The sequence below is a fragment of the Delphinus delphis genome, chromosome 15 (genome assembly GCF_949987515.2).
Source record: "Delphinus delphis chromosome 15, mDelDel1.2, whole genome shotgun sequence".
NCBI classification, from domain to species: Eukaryota; Metazoa; Chordata; class Mammalia; order Artiodactyla; family Delphinidae; genus Delphinus; species Delphinus delphis.
This window is the reverse complement of record NC_082697.1, coordinates 79,487,628-79,509,655: the sequence shown is the minus strand read 5'-3', so window position 1 is coordinate 79,509,655 and position 22,028 is coordinate 79,487,628. Positions and strand designations below refer to the sequence as shown.

General features: G+C 54.5%; 1 protein-coding gene across 1 annotated transcript in view; it reads right to left on the bottom strand.

The window, feature by feature from the left end:
* SRRM3 (serine/arginine repetitive matrix 3) overlaps window positions 1-5,476 on the bottom strand; it is a 53,926-nt gene extending 48,450 nt beyond the window's left edge. The window contains exon 1 of the mRNA XM_060032276.1: window positions 5,404-5,476. The gene's annotated coding sequence lies outside the window, so the exon portion shown is untranslated. The remainder of the gene's footprint in view (window positions 1-5,403) is intronic.
* Window positions 5,477-22,028: the final 16,552 nt, after the last annotated feature.

The following is a 22,028-nucleotide window of genomic DNA, read 5'->3' as shown; positions in this document are numbered from 1 at the left end:
CCGCGGCCCACGCTGTTGTCTGGAGTGCCCTGCCTCTACCTTCTCTGTCTGGCACCTTTCCTGTCATTCTCCAAAGCCCAGCTTAAAGGTCTCTCTCCCAGTCTCCTCTGGCTGCCCACGTCACATCTTAGTCCTAGCAGAACCTCAGTGGTCATCACTGTCAGTTAACTCACGCCTCCGTTTCCCACTAGTCTGGGAGCTCCTCAAGGTCAGGGTTGGTGTCTGATTCACGTCTATGTCCCCGGTGTTCATACAATGCCCGGAAAATCAGAAGCATTCAATAGATGTTAATGGTGTGACCTCACACATTCAAATGACCGCCACCTCTGGGCAGCACACTGGGTTTCATCTCTCCTTGGGTGTCTTCACACTCATTACCTGAATCACTTGTCAGTGCACACCTGGAGGTGGGTATTATTATGGCCCTCTCACAGGAGGGAGAAACAGATCTGATTGTGGAGGTTGGGGCCTAGATGTGATCAGAGGCCAGGAGATTGGCAATCGCCTGATTCCCAGCTCTGAGCTCCTTCTTCTAAGGTCTGGGTGGGTCCAAGTTCTCACCCCGCCCAGGGGATGTATGACTCCCTCGTGCTTCCCCTCCCCTGGCAGCCTTGGCCCTCCCCACCTTGGTCCCTGGCAGAGGGGTGTACTGAGGAAGCAGGCCCACCTCAGTCCCTGGCTAACCCTGTCACAGGCCTCAGAGCCATCCTCTCCAAGGGAAACCCACAGCCCACAGCAGATCCCCAAGGTGTGCCCCACCCAAGAGGGCAGGGGAGGGGCGAGTTCTCCCCCCAGCTCTCACTAGCTCCCTGGGAAGCTGGTCCACCTGTGCCCAGTGTTCATATGGCCTTGAAAAGTATGCTTTTTGCAGAGTCTTTAAAGACATCAGAGAATTCTCACTATAGAGTAAAAAACAGCATGCCGACTTCCCTCTACAGGGCGTTCCCAGTTATTTAATGCTATGTATCTGTGAACGCATGGACAAAATCCTGGTAGGAAACACCCCTCTGTGTTCACAGTGGCTGTCTCTGGGTGGTGGGACCACACATGACTTTTTTCTCCTTGTTTTCTATTTCCCAAGTCTAACACAGTGAGGATGTGCCGTTCTTAAAATCAACAGAATTCAATGAACCTCACTTGTCTCCATCCTAGGGAGTTCTGGGGAACGGTGGTGGGAATGGGGTTCAGTACAGGGAGAGGTCTCAGAACCACGGGCTACTCCGAACACTGACGCCCCAGCTCCGTAAGCTGCCTGGCCCTCAGGGTCTGTTTCCCTGGGCTCAGGCCCCCCTCTAGTCCTCACAGGCCCCGGCAGGATGCTGAGCGAGCTGTGGTCCTGCCCGCCAGCTCCAGCTGGCACAGCAGCCTCTGCAGTGGGCAGGAGGCCAGGGCGGGGGCGGCAGGATGCTGAGGCCAGGCTGACTGCCTAGGAAGCAGTGCCACAGACGGATGGGCTGGCGGCTTTTGGCTATAAGCGGGGAGACCCTGGAGGTTGGGGGCTACCCTGGAGGTTGGGGGCTGCTCTGGAGCCCAGGCACACGTGTCCGCTGAGGCCTTTCTCCCAGATCAGTGGGCAGCCTGGGCCTGGCTCACCTGCCCAGGCCCCCTGAGAGCCCCGTTCTGGATGACACAGAGTCAACAGGGCTTGGCCTCTGGGGATGGAGCTGTCACCCCCCTGTGCTCATGACCCAGAAGAACGTGAAGAGACAGGAACCTAGAGGTGTCAGCAGGCACTAAGCCACAGTGAAGACCTAGGCTGGGCCAGGCTGGGGTCTGTAACTGTTGGTAATGGTCCCTCCCTGTCACGGGCTCCTCTGGGCTTCCCACGCTCTCATGCTCCTGTCTCTCCTCTCTAACGGCCTCGGCCTCGTCCTCTCTGAGCTCACTCTCCCCTACTGAGCCCCCATACCCTCTTCTAACTCCATTCCACTCATCGGTTGCCCGCCCTTCTCTGAGTACCACCTCCCTGAGCTCCTTCCCCTCCCGGAGCCTCTAAGACCCCACGGGGCCCCTTCCTTCAGCGAGTGACCTCTTCCTTTCTTTCCTTAAGCTTTTCCCCCTCTCCCTGAGCCCAGGTGTTAGAATTGAGCAGGAACTTCCCCATTTCTTGCCTGGCTGCTCCTCCCCCAATACAGCCTGGACTAGTGTCCATACCGACCCACTCCCGTGGCAGGGCCCTGCATCTTCTCTTTAGAGCATCAGCTGCAAAAATCCCTCCCTCTCCCCAAGACTCTATGAATAAGCTTCCAACACCGTACCGCTGCTGCTTCCCTGGATGTGGGACCTGAGCATATGTGTCCTGGGGGATTCCTGAACATTGCTGAACAACGCTGGGAGGTGCGTGGAAGGCATCTTCAGTGTCCCTGCAGGTCACCTTAAATCTTGGGCCAGGAGGGCTCAATCCTGGCTCTGTCACAGAGTCCTGGGATCTCTGGGTGAGCCACTGGGCCTCTCCAAGCCACATTTTCCCATTTTGAGTTAAGACCACAAGTTTGTAGTTAGGAGGGATGGGTGAATTTTAAATCTCAGCGGCAATGAATAAACCTAAGCTTCAAACACTGGAGGTGAATTCTATCTCTGCTGACGGGACCACAGGCTTCCTGACGCACAGATTTATGGAGCAGAGAGATCTTAAAACCTTAATGCTGGCAGGGCCGTTGTGGGGGTCATCTGATCAAGCCCCATCGTTTTATGGTTGAGAACACTGAGGCCCAGAGACAGGAAGAGACCTGTTCAAGGTTACAAAAGGAGCCAGGGTCAGAGAAGGGCCCAGAAAGAAGGTCCTGGGACTCCATCTCATGCCACCCTCAAGCCCCTACTGGCACACAGTGCCCTGGCTCATCCTCACTCAGGAGAGCCTGGAGAATCGAGGGCAGAGTGGCGTTGTGGAAGCCACACTGGGCCCCTGAGGCAGAGGGCTAGAGTTGGACCAAGACCTTGCTCTGTGACCTTGGGAAAGTCATGTCACTTTCAGGCCTTGTTTTGCTCCCCTGTGAAAGGGAGACAGTGGCACCTTTGGCACCAGGTTATGTGAGGATGAAATGAGATACGTATGTGAAGTGACAGGCCCATGGCAGGGGCTCAGAGTGTGTGTAGGAGTTAAGAGAGAGAGGGTGGGCTCTCGCCCGTCTCCTCAGCAGCACCGATGGCTGGCTACTGGGACAGGAGGAGCTGTGATCCTGCCCCACTGGCAGCGAGAAGCAGGCAGAGGAAGAGTCAGTAGGCGAGGCTGACCCCAGCATTGCCGTGGCCCCATCACAGAGGGTGAGGGCTAACTGCTCAGAAAGGAACAGGCAGTGACCGGCTTGCCAAGGTCAGCAAGAGGCTGGCAGGCAGAGAAGGTGAGAGTGGGTGCGGAGGTGAGCAGACGGGGCCTGCCAGACCCAGACTCCCCCTCTGGCAGGCATGATGGTGGCGGGGGTGGGTTGTGATGGGAGCACCCAGCTGGATAATTCAAAGCACATTCCACCTCCAAATATCCCGGTGACCTTGGGGGAGTCAGCGCCTCACTGCACTGCACACCCTCACCCATGTGCCACAGGCTCCTCACCTGGAAAGCTGGCCTCGTGAATCAAGAAACGGGCATTTAACTGGGTCTTGATATCAAGGGGCCAGGACAGGTTATCAGCTCCACAGCTGCCCCAGGGAAGACAGCTTGGGTGGCTTCGTGACCTTGGGAAAGTCATTCAAGTCTCATTTCTCAGTTGTGAAATAGGGACATTGATGGCTTCCTGGGCACGTTTTCGTGAGGATGAACTGAGTTAACTGTAGCCTCCTATGTGCCCATTATGGAGCCTGTACGAGGCCCTCAGCCAATGTCCACCTCCTTCTGGGAAGAGAAAGACGTACTTGAAACAGTGCTGGAAACTTTTCCACCTTTGTCTAGCTCCGCCATAAGAAATTCTTACTTGTGTTGGATTTGCTAACACCTGCTCAGCATTTTACGGCTGACAGCTAGTTTCCTATCTGATAGCTGGAGTATTTCTTTGACCGCCAAAGCAGATACTGTTAACGCTATACCTATTTTACAGATTGGGAAACAGGCTCAGAAAGGTTAAGTGGCTTACCTGAAGTCACATAGCTCGGATATGAACCCATGTCTCTCACGCTTCAAAGTGCATGACTCCCTACCCATTCAACCCCACCTTTTAAAATCCAAACCATTCTTTATTCGCTCTTCAAGAATTCCTCTTCCATCCCTCATGGGAGAGTGGGATGGGGCATAAAGTTAAGGAACCAAAAAGCTGATGTGTGGGAGCAATTTGTTAGCCACCTTGGTCCTATTTCTGCCTGGGAAAGGATCTGGCTGGCACATGCTGGGACCGTGACCTTAAGATGCCCCCTAGACAGAGAAACTCTCCAAACCCTGCCCTGCTCTCCACCAAAGTACCTGCCTTTTCTCTTGTCACAGGATGAAAGACCAGCCCAGGCCCCTTGATGCCAGAAGTGGATGAGTGAGTGAGGTCTTAGGAGAGTGAGAAGTTATGGCTGGGATAGAGAACAGGCATTAGAGTACCAGGTCAGAGCTGGGTGCGTTCCTCTTGTTCCCCCTCCAATCCCCACAGTGGACCTGCTGCCAGAAGCAGGAACTGCAGGAGGCTTCAGCACTGTCCAAGCAGGAGCTCTGGGATGGAGGGGGAGGAGGATACGAGAAAGAGGCTGCGTCTCTTCTCTATCTCTCCTTTTTTTTTTTTTTTGTAACCAGGAATTTGCTCTGGGGTTGGTTGGGCCCACTCTGAGCTCCAGAAACTCTCCCTGGGCATCCAGAGAGACCACGTAGAACCCCCCCTAAATTCCTAGTGGCTATTATCTCTTCTGTGCCCTCCATTCTCTCCCCAGTGAGAGAGTAAATGCCATCCTGTGTGAGACCCAGTTCTCGTTGCCAGCTTCTGCCTCCCCAGGGGCGTTTGGACAGCTGGGAAAGGGGCCAGACTGTCCCTTATGCTGCCACCCTGTGCTGGACAGAAGCCCAGCATTCAGGTGGGGGCCTGCTCATTCCATCCCTCCCAGTGACCAGCATCTCCACAGGGTCCTTCATTGGTCTTTCCCTTCCCTAGGGAGAAGGTCCTTCTCCTCAATTGGGGGAGGGCAATTGGACTGCAGTTGGGTGCCTCTCTAGCATCCTTATGGGCCAGGCCATGGTCATTTATGCTCAGTGGAGTCCTGCCCATGACCCGGCAGGGTTCTCACTTTCTCCATCCCTCTCAGCGAAATGAAAAACGTTTCTCATCTCTGTTTCCCAGGTGCCTCGCACCCACGACCGAACACACTAACAGTCCCCCAACCTCTACCCTCTGCTCTGGGATCTGTGGACCGTGGGCCCCGGCCCGTCTGGGGAGGCCCAGGATTCCACCCAGCCCCAGCCCCTCTGGGAAATGCCCCCGCCCCGCCAGGGGCTCTCACCTCCCTGCTGATCGTTGCGCTCCGCCGGACGCTGGAGCCAGGCCCTCTGGCCCCGCTTGTCTGGGCGGCCTCCGGGCCGCCTCCTCGGCTCGGCTCGGCTTGGCGGGGCAGCTCTGCCGCCCCCGCGGCCCCGCGCCCTCCGTCTCCCCGCGGGCGCCGCCGCCGATTGCTGAAATGCTGGACAGCGCACCACCATGGAGGCGGCCTCCCTGCCCGCTTGCCGGCCAGAGCGGCCCGGCATCTACAGCGGCCCCTATAGTCCTGGAGGCCGACGGCAGCCAAGCCAAGGGACTGGGCGTCTGTCGGGGGCCGGAACCTCCACGGCAGTGACCTGCTCCACGACTTACGGGTAGCGGGTGGGGGCAGGCGCCTGGGACAAGGGATCCCGCTGGGATGCCCTCTTTCATCGTGCATCCTGGTGGCCTGACCGAGGCCAGGCGGGGTGGTGAGAGACATCCCAAAGGGGTGAGGATTTTGAGACTGGAATCTCTGAACCTTCTGCGGTGCTGGATTGGCTGTCTGGAGTCCTGAGTTCGAGTCAGGACCTTGGTAGCCTGTTGTCCTGCAGCTCCCGCCTCCGTTTCCTTGGCTGGACAGTGTAGCCGGTGGAGTGAAGGGACCTCAGGTGGGGCAGGCTGTGCAAGGAGCACTGAAAGCACAGAGACCTTTCTGTGGTAGGAAGGAGGCCAGGAACGAGGAGGCCTTTGCGTGGAGCCACCAGTGGTATCCCTGTGCTGTCCCAGGAAGCAGGGCTGAAGTGCTAGAGCAAACCTGAGGCAGAGCAGGGACTAGGATGAAGCCAGTGAGGCACCTGGGGCACAGATTATAAGAAGACCTTTGCACGACACTGGGAGTCATTCAAGTGAATGTTTGTTATGAATCTGCACGTGTTTGTGCGTGTGTGCACCCGTATATACGTGTGTCTGTTTCTATATTCCCGTCTGTGTGTGTCCTCCTCCCCTCCTCTCTCCTTTCCCCCAAGTTTCTTCACCTACCTGTGTCCTTGGAGTGTATCTTGGGGTCTGTGTGTGCGTGTGGTTGGGATATTGGCACTGCAGGCCCTTTGAGTCTGCAGAACAAAGCTTGGGGTGGGGGAGAGGGCTGGGCTACAGCTGCTGCTGCCATTACTGCAGCCCCATAGCCCCAGGGGTGAGTCCTCTGCTGGTCTCCTGCCGTCTGGCTGCATGAATATTTCATATGCTGGGGCCTTGAGCTGGCCTAGCACCAGTGTGTTTGCTCCCCCTGCCTGGGAGGGGCTGCCCCCTTTGCCTGGCTGGGCCTCCCGAGGCAGAGGGGTAGTAGGCAGATCAAGGGCTGGAAGAGGGCCCCCTGGAGGGCCTGTGGCCTCGCCTTGCCTGGGGAGCCTTGGCTGGGTGTGCGGAGGGGAGGGCGGGGGTGGGGGAGGAGGCCAGAGGAGGTGCAGGGAGGCGGCATCCTCCCAGAGTGAAGCCCATGCCTTAAATGAGATCAAATTAGTTTTTTGAAACCTCACCGCATGATTTGGTTCCTGATCAGCCCCCACCTCAACTCTGTTTGGGACTAGTGCCTGGGAACACGTTGCCCCGGCTGGGCACACCTCCTCCTGCCCTCTCCTCATCTGCCTCTGCAACCCCTGCTCCCTGGCTTCACAGTGGGAGCTGCTTTAGGGGAGAAGGGGAGAGGGGCCTGCAAGCTGGCTGCAAGCAAACCTCCCCAGCTGCCTTGGGCCCTCTCTTCTACCAGACCTGGGATGGGGGAGCCCTGGAAGCCTAGGCAGGCTCTCACCCCCAGTAGCCCCCTCACCCCTTACACTCTTGTGCCCTAGCTCAGAGGGGTAGACCTCTATCTTGGTTTCCCTACCAGCCTGCTAATTTTCCAAAAGGAGCTCCTTCCTTTGTGTTACATATTTCAACAAATGGCATCACCATCTGCCCTGGTTTTTCTCCACTTGCCCCTCTGGTCCATTCCCATCCTTCTCTGCCCTGTTCTGGGCCTTGGGAGACTGACCTCTGCAGACTGATTACCCAGGTTCCCCTGCTCTTGGCTTCTGGTTGGGTTCATCCAAGGGGAAGCATCACCAGGAGGATGAAGGGCGGGAGGAGAAAGAAGTTAAGTATTTATTCTCCTGCCGAGTTCCTCTCCATCTCTGGTCCAGTGTCCCCTCATCCATGGCTCCATTCTTCTCGCCAAGCTCTGGCATTAAGTTTCCTCCCTGTGACACTTCAGGCCCAGAGGTGGTAATGGCTCCTGCTGTTATAAGTCTTTGGGTGCTTCTCTATCCCTTGGTGGTCCATTCTCGTATACCCACCCCATCTCAGTGCATAATCCCTTCATCAGGTTCTCTTCTGTTAAACCTTTGGAGGTGCTGTCGACTTCATTCTGGGTCCCTGGCCCATGCACCCTCCGTCTCAAGTCCAGTCTCCAAGCCAGAGCCCTGTGTGTCCTTGAGCCCTACAATTCCCCCTTCTCCCTGCAGACCTTCCACCTACTGGAACTGTGTTTCTTCTTCACCTCCAGGGTGTCTGCCTGGCCCAAGCCTCGGTCCTGGACCCCAGCTTAGTGCCTGCTCACTCCCCATTCACTCCCCCCTGAAACATACATCTCTGCTTGGATAGCACTCGATCAACAAACTCTTCCAATGAACCTCATGAAATAACGTCTCCCAGACCAGCACTCTTGTTCCCTCTTATTCTCCTTTAGAAAAATTTACTGTGGTAAAATATTCATGATATAAATTGGCCGTTTTTTTTTGCGGTACGCGGGCCTCTCACCGTTGTGGCCTCTCCCGCTGCAGAGCACAGGCTCCAGACGCGCAGGCTCAGCAGCCATGGCTCACAGGCCCAGCCGCTCCGCGGCATGTGGGATCTTCCCGGACCGGGGCACGAACCCGTGTCCCCTGCATCGGCAGGCGGACTCCCAACCACTGCGCCACCAGGGAAGCCCAATTGGCCGTTTTAACTATTTTAAGTGTTTACAGCTTAGTGGCATTAAGTACGTTCACAATGTTGTGCAACCATCACCCAAACCCAAGCTGAAACTCTGTACCCATGAAAGTCCCCCAGCCCCTAGTACCCCCCATGCTACTCTCTACCTCTATGAATCTGACAGCCCTGTGGGCCTCCCATAGATGGAATCATACAGTATTTATCTTTTTGTGTCTGGCTTATTTCACTCAGCAGAATGTCCTTAAGTTTCTTCCATGTCATAGCATGTGTCAGAATGTCCTCTTTTAAGACTGAATAATATTCCATTGTATGGAAGGAGTACACTTTGTTTATCCATTCATCTATCAGTGGACCTGTGGGTTGTTTTCACTTTTTGGCTTATATGGTAATTCTAGGTTTAATTGTTTTGAGGAACTGCCGTACTGTTTTCCACAGCAGCTACGCCATTATAATTCCCACCGCAATGCACGCGAGTTCCAGTTTCTCCACATCCCTGTCAATACTTATTACTTTCTGTTGTTGTTTAGGATAGCCATCCTAATGGGTGTGAATTGGTGTCTCGTTGTGGTTTTGATGCATTTCCCTGATGATCAGTGATGTGATCTTTTTGGGTGCTTATTGGTTATCTGTCTGTCTTCTGTGGGGTACCCTCTCTTATTTTTTATCTTATCCCCACCCGTCGTATGACTCATCCACTTGTGTTTTTTCCTGTTTTCACACTCTGAGCTCCACGAGGGAAGGCCTTTGCTCACTGCTGTCTTCCCAGCTCCAGCACATAGTAGATGCTCAACAAATATCTGTTGATCAAATGTCTAAATTCTCCCCTTGATGCTTTTCTCCATCCACCTCTGCCGAGCCTCACCAACCAAAATTCTGTCTGTCTTCCATTCTGTCATTTGTATTATGAGAACAATAGTGCCGTGAATAAACTTTTCCAGACACGGGATCCAGGGTCTGATTCAGAGCCCTGCACCTGCAGCAGATTCATATTTTCCCATTCCCCGCATAACCAGACTCCCTGGCCTTCAATCTGTCACTGAATTTGACATTGCCCACCTCCCCAGCAACACTTGCCTCCCCACTGGCCTTTATACTTGCTGTCCTCCCAACGGTAGCACCTTTCCCTACTTCCCCTGTCCTTTAACACTCAGCTCCAGGGGGAGCTCCCCTTCCAGGCGCCCACCCTCCTACATGCCTGGTCACCCCTCCTAGGGGCCTCATGCCCAGAGGCAAGAGCAGGAAAGACCCTGTGATGAGAGACCAACCCGGGCCAGGCTGGGGTGCTTCACTCACCAGAGTTCCCAGGCCCAGAGTGGCTTACAGTGGCTTTGACCTCAGAATTGGCCCTTCCCTTTCTCTCTTATTCTGCCCTGTCTCTGATACCCTCTCTCTGTGCCAACCTGTGTCTAGAATGTGAATTCCGTGACGGCGGGGATGCATTGTGCCTACCTCCCATCTCCCACCCTAGCACAGAGGAGGCAAGAATCTTTGCTTGTTGAGTTGGGTTGTCGGGATTTCTGCCTGCCTCCAAGCTCTCCTCCGTTCTCCATCCCCATCTCCCACTTTTTTTTTTTTTTTTTTGCCTCTCCACTCCTCAGACAATCGACTCCTCCCTTTCTCTCTGTCTCTGTCTCTTTCCGCTTATCCTTCTGTATGATGTGATGTAGACATGCACCTTGGGGCACTTGGCCTTGGAGCCAGCCCCTCTCTTCTGGCACTTCTCAAAGTGTTTCCTCTACCCTCTGCATCAGAACCACCGGAAGTGCTTGTTGAATGTGCCGGTGTCTGAGCCTCTCCAGACCTACTCTAAGGGTGATCTACTGCTGCGTAACAACAACCATTTTACTGTATTTCACAAGTCTGTGGGTCAGAAATTTGGGCTTGACTACGTGATTCTTCTGCTCCACGAGGCATTAAATGGGGTCACTAGATGCTTTTCAGCTGATGGATGTGTTGTGGACTGGAAGGTCCAGGATGCCAGGATGCCTTCTTTCACATGTCTCAGGCCCTGGTGGGGATGTCTGGAGGGCTGGGCTCAGCTCCGCTTCTCTCCTTCTCTGGGTCATCTCAGGGCTCTCCACATGGTGTCTCCAGAAGAGTCGTCAGACTTCTTACACAGCAGCTCAGGGCTCTGAGAGCTAGTGCTCCAAAAGAGAGGAAGTAGACATTACAAAACTCCTAAGGCAGGCCGAGGCTCAGAGGCACAGCACTTTCCCCGTTTTCTAGCGGTCAAAGCAGTTACAGAACCCACTCCATTTAAAGTAGTGCTTCCTCGCTCATATCCAGAGGTAGGGGACATAGATCCCCTGCTCTTGATGGGAGGAGGGGCAAGGAGTTGGTGGCCATCTTTTTTTTTTTTTTTTTTTTTAATAAATTTATTTATTTTTGGCTGCGTTGGGTCTTTGTTGCTGAGTGAAGGCTTTCTCTAGTTGCTACAAGCTCTTCGTTGTGGTGAGCGGACTTCTTATTGCGGTGGCTTCTCTTGTGGCAGAGCACAGGCTCTAGGCATGTAGGCTTCAATAGTTGTGGCACGTGGGCTCAGTAGTTGTGGCTTGTGGGCTGTAGAGCACAGGCTTAGTAGCTGTGTTGCACAGGCTTAGTTACTCCGCGGCATGTGGGATCTTCCCGGACCAGGGCTCGAACCCGTGTCCCCTGCACTGGCAGGCGGATTCTTAACCACTGCACCACCAGGGAAGTCCTGGTGGCCGTATTTAATCAGCCATACCTACTGAGTCACATCTTAGGGGTAGACCCACAATCATGCCCCTGAACTTGAAGAATGCTATGGCCCCCACCTGCCCTAGAACTTGTACTCATCATCCCCTGGGTTGTTCCTTTGCCTCACGCTTACCGGAGCAACCTGGGAGGGAGAATCTTGAGCTGAGTCCAAAGGGTGGGGAAGGTATGACTGACCCAGTGGGAGGAGTGGGTTCTGGAGTCAGGGCCCAGGTCTGATGCCCAGATGTGCTACTGACTAACTGTGGATTTGAGAAAGTGATTTAGGCCTCACTGAGCCTCAGTTTCCTCATCTGTAAAATGGGGCTAGTAATACCTGTCTCTGAGGGTTGTGCTCCTTTGCTAATTATTATCGATCATCTCGTGGTCATAGCTTGCAGTGAATTGGTAATGCAGGTGACAGGCCAGTGATGTTCTGCTGTCTTTTATCTGGAAAATGACAAAACCTGGGCGTCAGGGTCCTGAGACCTTAGTTATTCACTCCTTTCCCCTGGTTCAACCCAAAAGTGTTTTCCTCCTGTTATCCTGTCTGTCTCCTCGCTCCCTTCCCTGTCGCATGGGGGCCCCCTCAGAGCCCAGAACTCTGCTGGGTCCACTCTGCATTCAGGAAACACCAGGCCTCTTTCTCTCGGTGCCTCTCTGCCTGGCCCACTCCAGGCCTCTTCCTCTCCATTTCCCTCCCGTCCTCGTAGCGCATCACTCTCATTTTCTCTGCAGAGCCTGGGAAGTTGAGGAGTCCCTTGTGGCAGACGGGCAGGGCTGACCTTGAAGCAGATCTTTAATAAAAAATGAGCAGAGACAGCAGCCTCCCCCATTCCTCAGCTTGCTTCCCCTGACACCCCTCCTCCCTCCAGCCCGGGCTCTCCTCTCCTTCCCCTGTAAACCTACCGTAAGGGGCTACGGCTCTGGGTTAAGCATCGCCTTCATCAGGGTCCTTTTAGAGGGTGCAAATCCCTGGGCTGTGCGAGTGCGAAGGAGGGAAGTTTTTGTTGGGATGCGGGGTGGGGGGGGAGGGGGGCAGGAGGAAGTGGTATAGGAGGGGAGGGGGGTATACTCTGAGGCTGTGGGCCCTGCCTGCCTCTGCCTTAGAGCTTTACACAAGAATCCCCCTCCCACCGAGGCCTCACAATTGTCTCAATGGTTCAGCCCCACCCCTGGCCCAAAGCCATCCTGGGCTGCAGTTGGGGGTGTCAGCAGCAGCCTAGGCCTCACCCACTTGGGTACTCGGAATCAAGTCCCCCACAGACCCAGGTCCCACTCAGCCTGAGCGCCGGAGTGAGAGGGACCCGCACCTTGAACACTGCCTTATCCCAGCAATTGCATTCAGCCTCATTACCTCTAATCCTCACAACGAGCTCACAATGAGCTGGGGATCACTGTCCCATCTCATAGATGGCAACACTGAGGATCAGAGAGGTTCAGCGCTGCCCACAGCCACCCAGCCCATCGGTGACCTGGGCGATGACTTGAGCCACCATCTGTTTGATGCAAAGCCAAGCTTGTCCCTGAACCACTGAGCTGAGCACAGTCTTATTCCTTCTTCCTGCTCCTGACCGGGGCCCACAGTTCCTCTGCTTCCCTGCGGCTGCACCTCACCCTCCAGTGTGGGCCCTGTGGGAGGGACAGGCCTCCCAGAGCCAGGTTGCCAACTCCCTGGCCCCTCAGTGCGTCCCCCTTTCCCCCTGGACCTTTTGGGACCCCGGAGCCTAAACCCACCCTGAGCTGTCCACATGGTGGGTGTGACTCTGGCTGGCCCAGCTACTTTGCCCCTTGGGGTCTTACAGGTGTACAGGAGGTGTAAATATGTGTGTGAACAGGTGGGTGGGTACAATGTGTGTCAAGGGCCTGGGGAATAGATGAGTGAGTAACTGAGTGAATACATTTGCAAATGAGTGAATGAATGAGAAGTGGTTCAAATGGATCCCTGAATGAGGCACTGAGTCAGTGAACTCCGTCCACCAGGCAAGGTCAGGGCAGGAGCAAAGAGATTGTGTCCTCTCTGGGCTCTGCCTCCCCATGAGGCCCACTGTGACGGAGATGCCCACCGAGTTGTCAATGGGATGTGACCGCCCATCCAGGGACTACATCTCCCAGCATTCCCTGCATACAGATAGACTATGTGACCAAGTCTCACCAATGATGTGCAGGCAAAGTGCCATTTTCCTGGAAGAGGCACCTAAGAAGCAGGTGTGCGCTCTCCCTCCTCTCTCCCCTCTCTTCCCCCATCTGCTGGCAGGTTGTACAGGACTCCAAGGCCCTGGGGAGGGGAGAGGGAGCCACGAGATGGAAGGAACCTGAGTCCCTGTATCATCATGAGGAAGAGAGCTGCCTGCTGACCAGGAGCATCAGCCTAGGACCGTTAGAGAACGAGAAATAATAAGTAGCGATAAGCTACTGAAATTTTAGGATTTATTTGTTATAGCAGCTGGCGTTTCCTTAAGTGACACGCTCACAGAAGCTAATTATTCATTGCCAAGCTATGGAACTCGTCCCTGAAACACTTAGGCGGGGGCTGGGGAGACCCTCGACAGGCATCTGTGACAAGGACCAGTAGGGACTCCGTCCTTTGCCTGCTGGTGGTAGGGATAGACAGTGTGACCTCACAGCTTTCTTCTCACCTCTCCCATTCAGGGAGGAGTTAATGTTGCTCTGGGGTTGGAGGAGGGACTCAGGCAGGTATTGGGAATAAAAGTGACTACTTAGACAAAACTATCGTATTAGAAGTCAGGACCATGGCTGTCCTTGGGGAGGGCATGACTAGAAGGGGTATAGGAGGGCTGGTTATGTTTCTTGATCTGGGTGCTGGTCCATGGCTGTGTTCAGTTTGTGAAAATTCATTGAGCTGTATATGTATGATTTCCATACTTTATTATTGTATTTTAATAAAAAATTTTAAATGCCCAGGAGAAGGGAGGGTTAGGGTGAGGAGACAAAAAGAGTAAAAGAAGACAGGGGAATGTCAGCAGAGGGACAGGAGGGGTGCAGGTGGGCAGAGGGCAGCCCTGCCCCTTCACCTATCACTGTAGCCTGGGATGTACACCTCCCTTCTTTTCTTGGCGGGTCACCATACACCCTCACCCAACACCCATCGTCTCTCCATCCTACACTGGGCACCTACTGCATCCAGGTCCAGGAAGAATCCAGGTTGTCCCAGTGGGCAGGTCCCCTGTCCTGGGAACCCCCATCCCCAAGGAGTGTGCAGTGAGCTCTTCTTAAAGGCCTTGAGCGCCACACCTGGGTCCATGTGTTCCGATCAGGACAGGGCGGGTGGGGAGGGGATGCAGAGATGGCAGCTGAGGCTGTCTTGGAGGCTGTGACCCAGTTTCATCTCCAACATTCGTCTGCCAGCAGAAGTGACCCCAGTCACCTGACCCCACCATACACTAAGTCCCATACACAGCCCCATACACATGTCAGATCCACTCATACACACACACACTCAGGAACGTTGTTACATCTCTACACCTGGACAACCCAAACCTCAGACACACACCGCACACACACACTCCTGCATCAACATGGGCCCCACACATGTGCGTCCGTGCATAAATACTCCCACCAACACATCAGACTCTGGGACAGAGATGGCTAGAGACGGCTTATAGGAGGCGTGCAGCCACACTGAACCTGACCCCCGAGGCACCCAGAGGCGATCAACTGAGGGTCTCTTTAGGGGGGTCTTAACCTGGGCGCCATCTCTTTCATGGGCACTTTCCTGACTGTTCAGTGGCCCAAGAGAAGCCCCCCAGCCCCACCCCAGCTGGAGTGGCAGCCAGAGAGAGCTGGGGCCAGGGCTGGAAGGCAGAGCCAGGTGGGAGCAGCTGGGGAACTCCGGGGTCCTAGACTGGACCAACCTGGGCCTGCCCACTCCGACCGCTCTGGGGAAAGGGCAGCTGGCCTGGGACAGGCTGTCAGGCGGGGACGGTGAAAGAGCAGGCTGCTTGGGAGAGGCCTGCACCTGTGTGTGTACACACATGCAGAGACTGGTATAAGTGTGATGCATTTAATTGCATACTGCCTCCTTCTCTCCCCTGGCCGTGTTTAATGATCCCTCCGGGGACCCCAGCAGGCTAAATTTGCTTCCTGAGCTGAGGCCAGCTCAGACATAAGCCCAGGCTGGCCCAGCCCTGCGGGGTGGGAGGGCCCTGTGCATGTGCTCTGCCTGGGGCTGTCCCCAGGACCCCGGCTTCCTTATCGCTGGCCAGAGCCCTCCTCCCAGTAGCCCTCACCCTCAGACCTGGAGCCCCAGCAGGGCCCTGACCTCCAAGTGAGGAACATGGCAAGGATGGTCACTATTTATTGAGTGCCTACTGTGTGCTGTGGACTTTATTTATTTTTTAAATTAAAAAGAGTTTTTGGCCGCACCCCGCGGCACGTGGAATCTTACTTCCCTGAAGTAAGGGAAGGGCGGAGTCCCAACCCCTGGATCACCAGGGAAGTCCTTGCTGTGGATTTTAGACACTAAATCCTCTCAGCAAGCCTGGGAATGGGCATAATTTTACTAGTGAGGAAGCCGAGGCCCAGAGAAGTTAAGTAATTTGCTCAAGGCTGCACAGCCTTGGGGGCTTGGGCATGGGGAGGAGGTCTGGGGTCTGGAGTGAGGTGACCCCTTGTGGGCCCTCAGCAGCCTCACCTCCCAGGCTGTCCTTCTAGACTACTCCAGCCCTGTTGGACTCTCCTTCTGGAAGGTTCTGTCGCACTGGGAAGCGTGGAGTCAAATTTGCAACGTAGCACGGTGCCACCGAAACTTCCGCAATTCCTGTCCTGTCTCCACATTTCTGCTCCTCTGTGTACCTTCTGTGCTATTTAACTCGTTCTTGAAATCAGTTCCTGTTTGTACTCAGCCTTGTCTGAGCCGTGCTGCCCAGGGTGTGGCAGGCTTCATGAGCTGGTTTCCGACATTGAGACATTCGTCACAATAAACGTCCCTAAGTCAGGTCGGGGCCCCTGGGAGAGGCCTGGCCTGGGCAGTGGCCTCCTCCTTCAGCCTCTCCCACAGCTGCTGGGACAGTCCCCCCTCCAACAGCTGGTCACCTGACTCGAGCCTCAGTCTGTTAATTATCTTACACGTACCTGTGCCCAGGAGGTGCCTGGGACAGAGCAGCCGTCCAGTAAAGGCGGCTGAAGCTGCGCTGGGCTCGCATCGGGAGCAGGGGAATGGGGGGTGCTCCTGGGCAGCCCCTCCCTGCTTTCCCGTTTGTAACAGCTGTGAGATGTGAAAGGTTCCAGGTGAGGACAAGATGCTCTGTGATGCAAACAGGCACTGCCTGGTCCGCTCCAAGCGCTCAGTGGGAGGCACTTGAGGGTCCCATTGCCCCCCACCCCTTTCCTGAGCCAGAGCTTTTCCCTGAGCCCAGGCCGGGTACATCTGGCATCGGTCACCGCTTTCAGAGCTTACAGTCCCCCCAAACATACACCCCACATACACACACTGCCCACACATACACACATCACGCAGAATCACCCCGGCCCGTGAAAGAAGCACTCCCAGTCACCCCTACCCCAGCCGCAACCAGCCGACCTCCATCTCTGGCAGGAAGGGAGTTAACCTAATTACTGGCCTGCGTCTGCCTGGCAAGGGCTCTCAGCCTGGCTGGGAGCATATTAGCATCAGCAGGAGCCTGGGAGGGAGAGAGCAGGGCGGGGAGGAGTTATTTTTAGGCAACGGAGGTGGGGTTTGTAGTTGAGCTGGGCTGGTGGCTGAGGGGGCAGGGGGCAGTCTTCACGGAGTGATGGAGGGCTCAGGTCAGGGGGTGAGGCAGCCTGGCTGTGGCCCCTCCTAAGAGGGACCAGGCCAGCTCTTAGGAAGGAGGGGAGGGGACAGAGAGAAGGAAGGAGGGACTTGCCAAGCCTTCCTACCAGAGCTGTCCCACTGGGCTGGGTTGCCAGCTGGGAGAATGTGAAATGGCTCTAAAATGGGGAGAAGGCTCTGCATGAGCTGACAGCCCTTCCCCCCACCCACAGGCAGACACACAGGGGGGGAGCAGGGCGGGGCTTCTCCATCAGGCCTTGAGAGCAGCTGGGCAGTGGCAGGGTCTGTGACTTCCTGAGGGCACACCAGCTCCTTTGTGAATGGCTGGTCCCCTCCATTCAGGCTCCTGATCTGGGGTCAATGTTCTCCCCATCCTCTGTGGAGTGCCCCCAAGATCCTGTCTCGCAGTGAGGGGCACACGGGGCAACCCCCCAACTCCCAAAGCGCATAAAACATCAGAGCATGGTGAGCCAAGAACCCAAGAAATCCAAGGGTCTGGTTTCGTGGCACAGAACCGCCCCACATTCAGACAGCCCTGCCCTCCCCAAGGCTGCAGGCACCTTGCTGACTGGGGCAGGGGAAGCTCTGCAGCCAGAATGCCTAGGTTCAAGTCCCAGCTCCCTTCACCTGCTGTGTGACCTTGGAAAGTTACTCAACCTCTCTGGGCATCACTTCTCTTGCTAATGTAGCCACCTTAGAGGACTGTGATGAGGATAAAAGGGAATATGTGTGCAAAATGCCTAGGAGGGTGTACCAGTTTCCCATGGCTGCTGTTAACAGCTGACTACAAGCTTAGTGGCTTAAAACAACACACATTTATTATCTAACAGTTCTGGAGGTCAGACTTTCTAAAATCAAGGTGTCAGCAGGGCTGCTTTCCTTCTGGAGGCTCTAGGGGAGAATATTTCCTTGCCTGCCTTTCTGGAGGCTGCCTACACTCCTTGGCTTGTGGGCCCTCCCTCCCTCCCTCCCTCCCTCCCTCTTCAAGGCTTGAGACAGTAGCATCTTCAGATCTCTCTCGCTCTGACCACCTCTGTCATCACATCCACTGCTTTGATTCTGACTTTGATTCCGCTCTTCCTGCCTCCTTCTTAGGAGGACCATTGTGATTACGTTAGAGCCACGCAGATAATCCAGGACAATCTCCCCATCTTAAAATCTTTAACTTCATCATATCTACAAAGTCCCTCGGAAGGTAACATAGTCACAGGTTTCAGGGATAAGGAAATGGACATTTCTGGGGGCCATTATTCTGCCTCTGCTAGGAGGCCTGGGAAGCAGTGAGTGCTCAGCAAATGTGAGAGAGGGAAAAGTGCTCACGGCCTGGACGGGGGGACACAGCTTGCACACTTGGGGGATGATTTAGTCGATAGGGGTTTCCAGGGGCTGCCAGGAAGAGTTGGCCCTGGTTCTTGGCTTCCCCCGGCAAAGGCTCAGCCAGCTCATCAAGGTCATTAACACCATCCACGCAGTCCCCGGGTTTTTGTTCCTTGCTGAGGCGGACAGGAGTCGTGTGTCAGGAGGCCACCGGAAGGTAGGGATGACAGCCAGTTCACAGACTGGGAGGTGTATAATTGGAGCTTGAAAGTGGGGGTGTGGTTAGTTTAACCCACGCTGCCAGTGGGCTGATGGACTTCTGGGCGGTAGAGGTGGGGCTGGGAGATGCTGGTGTTTTCTCTGTCATCCTTCCCTTCCCACTCACTGCCACCCCGCTTTGGGCCCTTGTCCCTTCTGCTGTCAAAGCGTCCTGAGCAGTCCCCGCTGCCACATCTTTCCTACTTAAGTGTGGCCAGCAGCAAGGACATCACCTGGACCCCTCCCCAGGCTCCTGGGCCACAATCTGTATGTCAACAAGCCCCCGCCTAGGATCGTGTCACCTGCCCGCTCAGCGCCTTTACCCTCCCTGTTCCCACCACCCACAGCACGAGGTCCGAGCTCTGCAGCCTGCATGGAAGACCCCCCCCGCCAATGGCCTCACTCCCCTCATCGTGTGAACACTGGCCATTCCTCAAACCCTCTGGAGCCCATTCTCCTAAGCCTAGCCTGATTCTGCCGCGGCTGCCTGCTCGCCGTGACCACCCTGCCCTCCCGGCCGGCTGGAATCCTACCCCTCCTGCAGGGCCAGCTCAAATGGCCTCTCCTCCTCTTCCCTCCTGGCTATCTTGATGGAGCAGTCTCCTCTGATCCTGGCCTCTGCCAAGATGTCCAGAAGTAACCTAGTCCTCTTCTGAGTCCTGTGGTACTTGATCTGCATTTTTCTGATTCTCTCATCCCTGACTTATCTGTAAGTCCTGAAAGGCAGGAGGCTTATATAGTGAAAAGAGCTCTGGGGCAGCCAGTGTCCAAAGTGGTCACTGGCTACCCCATCCCCCCTCAGCATAATCTGGAGGGATCTGGAATATTATAGGTTCTTGGTCCTTCCTCTCAAGACTGCTAGATCAGAACTTCTGAGGGGTGGGCACAGGAACCTGCATTTAAAAAACTTAAAAAAAAATTGAAGTACAATTGATTTACAATGTTGTGTTATTTACTGCTGTACAGCAAGGTGATTCAGTTATACATAGGTATGCATTCTTTTTAAAAAGTATTCTTTTCCATTATGGTTTATCATAAGACATTGAATATAGTTCTGTGCTATACAGTAGGACCTTGTTGTTTATCCATTCTATACATAAAAGCTTCCATCTGCTAACTTCAACCTCCCACTCCATCTCTCCCCCGACCCCTCCCCCTTGGCAACCACCAGTCTGTTCTGTTTGTGATTCTGTTTGTTTCACAGATAGGTTCATCTGTGTCATATTTTAGATTCCACATATAAGTGATATCATACGGTATTTATCCTTCTCTTACTTCACTTAGTATGATAATCTCTAGGTCCATCCATGCTGCTGCAGATGGCATTTTGTTCTTTTTTATGGCTGAGTAGTATTCCATTGTATATATGTACCACGTCTTCTTTATCTATTCCTCTGTGGATGGACATTTAGGTTGTTTCCATGTCTTGGCTATCGTGAATAGTGCTGCTATGAACACACGGGTGCATGTATCTTTTGAAACTATAGTTTTGTCTGGATATATCCCAGGAGAGGGATTGCTGGATCATATGGTAATTCTATTTTTAGTTTTCTGAGGAACCTCCATACTGTTTTCCACGGTGGCTGCACCAGTTTACATTCCCACCAACAGTGTAGGAGGGGGCTGCATTTTAAGCAAACCCCTTGGACGGGCCTTATGCGGTAACCGCTGGTGTATGGAGACCGGCGCCGACCTGACCACCCTAAACCAAGACCACTTGTGGAGTCATCGCACTAGGTCCTGCCTGTCAGCCCAGAGCTGGCACAGTGCCTCAAGTACAGAACCTCCAGGAGGCATTAGTCCAACAGCACCGTGCCGTTCAGAGCCATGGTCTTCATAGTAGTGAAAACCTAAACCACCTAATGATCCAACAGTGGAATACGTTTTATAGTACATTCACCCTAAGGGTCATCCAGCTATTAAACAAGCGATATGGGAAGACACGGATACACTTAAGGAATTGTGCGCGTGTGGTAGAGAATCTCCAGAGCTGGCTCCCACAGGACCCTTGAGGCCCCTCCCGCCATGGACCTGGGCTTGCCTGGTGACTCGCTTTAGCCACGAGGATCTGGCAACCGTGATGCCGTGCCGGTTCTGAGCCTAAGCTTTAACGCCTGGCAGCTTCTGCTTTTGCACTTTTGGGAACCCCAGGCCATCAAGTAAGAAATCTGCGTGCCCTGCTGTAGGGCCTCGTGGAGCCCAGCTGTCCCACCACCCCCTCAACAGCAGCCATGCGCCGGAGCCATCACCTTGAACGTGCCTGACTAGCCAGCGCCCCACACCTGGAGGAACAGAAACTTCCAGCGGAACCCTGCCAACCACAGAATCGTGAGACGTAATAAAATACTGGCTTAAAAGCAACTAAACTGTGTGTGTTACACAGTAATTAACCAGGACAGGTTGCAAAACGGCCCAAGCAGCTTTATCTCGACTTTTGAAATACGCAAAATCAGGAGCACAAATACTATTATCGGAGATAATTTCCTGTATTTGGCTACGTTTTAGTTTTTAAACGATGAACATGATCACTTACATAAGAACACAATGATGTCATACTTGATAAAATCCACTGCAGTTTAAAAAAAAAAAGCTGCAGATAAATGGGTCTCTGTCTACTGCGCGTGCCTCGAGCACCACCTGCCCTTTCACCGGAAGGTCATCACCTGTTGTCAGAAAGTTCTCAGGTATTGAGCTCTCAGTTTCCACTTCAGAGGCCACGGCTTCTGGGGAGCAAACTGTACCCGAAGGGAATCAGGTCTCCCTTTAATTCCCCACATGTATCCTAAGCCCAGCTAATGCAACAAAGTCCCTTCTGGCCACTGATGAAGACACGAAGCCACCTCCCCTGTGTCCTCAGCCCTGTGGCTGCAGCCGGTGTTTTGGTTTGGTTGTTCCTGCCCCTGCCCAGCCCTCCTCACAATTCTGGCTTTGGCTAGTCATTGCCACTGAATATCAGGGCTCGATCAGAAGAGGACGAAGTCCAGCCAGTGGTGCTGTCTGCTCGGCCAGAAAAACCACAGAGACAACCTGCGACAGAAGACAGCGGCCCAGCGTCGGCCACTGAGGTGCCACCCGCACAGGGAGAACCTGCGACAGCAGACAGCGGCCCAGCGTCGGCCACTGAGCTGCCACCCGCACAGAGAGAACCTGCGACAGCAGACAGCGGCCCAGCGTCGGCCACTGAGCTGCCACCTGCACAGGCGAGAGGACACCGAGGAATCAGACCCAAGCTGGCCCTTCCTTCCGCTCACACACCTGAGGGACACGATGGTGCAAAGAGCAGGGTTGGGAGAGCAGTTACTGATGAAGATTACAGGCTTGAAGCTACTGATGAGACCATGATGTTTCAGTCTACTTTTTTTTTTTTTTTTAACCGTACGCGGGGCTCTCACTGCTGTGGCCTCTCCCGTTGCGGAGCACAGGCTCTGAAAGTGCAGGCTCAGCGGCCATGGCTCACGGGCCCAGCCGCTCCGCGGCATGTGGGATCTTCCCAGACCGGGGCACGAACCCGTGTCCCCTGCATCGGCAGGCGGACTCTCAACCACTGCGCCACCAGGGAAGCCCAAGTCTACTTTTTAAATAACACCTGATTCTAATTTGTGATGGAAGAGATGTCAGACACACACTCTGCAGTCAGC